Source organism: Condylura cristata, unplaced genomic scaffold (genome assembly GCF_000260355.1).
Source record: "Condylura cristata isolate star-nosed mole 26May11 unplaced genomic scaffold, ConCri1.0 scaffold00002, whole genome shotgun sequence".
NCBI classification, from domain to species: Eukaryota; Metazoa; Chordata; class Mammalia; order Eulipotyphla; family Talpidae; genus Condylura; species Condylura cristata.
In genome coordinates this window covers 1,388,668-1,390,676 of record NW_004567103.1, presented here as the reverse complement: position 1 = coordinate 1,390,676, position 2,009 = coordinate 1,388,668, and positions in this window count along the sequence as shown.

The following is a 2,009-nucleotide window of genomic DNA, read 5'->3' as shown; positions in this document are numbered from 1 at the left end:
GCCCCCGGACGGCTCCGCGCTGGCAGTGGACCCTGCTCTGGCCCGCGCCCAGCCGCCGCGCACTGCGGGGTGGAGGGTCCGGAGGAGCGTCTCTGGGGCACAGCTCGGCCCCTGCTTCGTTTCTGAGCTGCGGCTTCTCGGGTGCTCTGCCGGCCAGGCGGGGCCTCCGCGGGGCTGGGCAGGCAGGTGGCCGCCTGCCGGCCTTTGCCAAGCAGGAGAAGCTGATGTGGGAGGAGCCAGGGCCCGAAATCCCGCAGCTCGGTCCGGCTGTGCTGCTGTGCTAGAGGCCCGGCTTTGGGGCGCGCCCTGGGCTGTGTCAGACCCGCAGGGGCCACGGGGCTGGTCCACACCGGCCTGGCAGGGCACGTCAGCAGGGACCCTGGCCAGCCAGGGTCGCCGCAGATGGGCCTGCAGTGGCGGCGTGGGGTCAAGGCTCCGTGCCGCCCCGGCCCCGGGTGCTGCGTGGCCCTCAGCTGGCCACCACTGGGCGCCGGGCGCCTGCCCTGAGGGTGCTGTGGACAGCACGTGGCGCCTCCGGAGGCCAGGTCCTCATTCCTGTTGGGGGTGTGGGTGCCGCTTGGGGCGGGCCCAGTGCCCTTTCTGTCCCGGTGTCCTGCCTGGCAGGGAACCAGGGGGCTGGTGGACCCGGTGGGGAGGCCGGGGGCCGGGGGCCAAGGTGGGCTCTCAGGTGGCAGGTGACCGGCAGCCTCCTGCCCTGCATTTTCTGTCCTCCATTATTTGCTGACGAATAAGCATTTAAAGGGCCAGTGCATTTCCGGCCGTGTTAGACGTTGGCTGTTGGACATCTGCCGTTTTCTCCAGACTGCCCCTTCCGTGTTGGGGGCTGCTGGCTGGGGTCCCGCTCCTGGAAGCTCGCTCCTTTAGACCCAGGACAGCACCGGGGACAGGCCTGGCCGGCACCCGGCCCCGCCCCCACCCTCCCCCCGGCCCTTGGCTCCTGGCCAAGGCTGCTGCGGTCAGCTGCCCTTCCCTGCCTGGCCACCCCAGCCCCACTGCCCGCGCCTGGGTGTCAGACATCACTAGGCCTCGCTTGGCATCTGCAAGGAAACGCGCCGCTTACCCTGGCCCTAAGCTGTCCTGTGGCTTCCTGGCCTCCCGCGGGCATCAGCCGGGTTCTGCTGCCTGTAAGGACTGCGAGGACGCAGGGGACATGGAGCCAAGAGCGGCAGCTCTGCTGCTGTTCTCTGGGGCCGCTGCCTTTGTGCTCAGAGCTGTGCCGTGGGGGTAGGGCCCCTGGGTGCCCGCTGGGCCCCTGGGGCCCCTCTGGTGGCCTCACAGGCGCAGGCACTGGTGTCGCTGGCCCTGTGGGTGCGGCTGCAATGGGGTCCTCAGTGGGGTTCATCCAGCGCTCCGAGCTCGCCGGGTGGCTTTGCTTGTGGGGGTGCAGGTGAACATGTAGAGTCAGCCCTTGCCCCAGCCAGCCCCGTCAGGCAGAGGGGCCGGGGCTTTCGGGGGGCTGGACGCGGGCACCCACCCCCCAGACCCAGTCTCCCAGCCTGTGGAGGGCTCAGTGAGCCCGGTGGGTGGCGGGAGACTGCTGGTGGGTTTCCACATGGGGCGAGGAGGCCGCTGCACACGGGATACCATGCAGGGATAGAAATGGGGGGTCGCAGGGAATGCACTGTGGGCTCAAAGCTGGGATGCCCTCTGGACCTTTAAGGGAAGTGGAGCTGGGCTGTGTGGGCAGGGAGAGAACAGGTGAACAGGTGAGCGCCCTGGGAAGCACCTGGAGGTTTGAGCCGGGGGTGTCAGGCAGGAGGCGGAGGGCGGGCGGCTCCGGCAACTCGGGCGCCCCCGGCAGCAGCCGCCCAGAACCGCCCCGGCTCCGGCTAACAATAGGCTCCGGCCGCAGCGGTCTGGCTCTTATAGGCGCCGGCACGTCCTGCCCCAGCCCCGGGGCAGGCTGGGAAATGGAGTCCCGGCGCGGCCCCACGCCCAGCGCTTGCCGGGACTTGGAGGCGGTGCCCGGCGCGCCGCGGAGTCGCGGC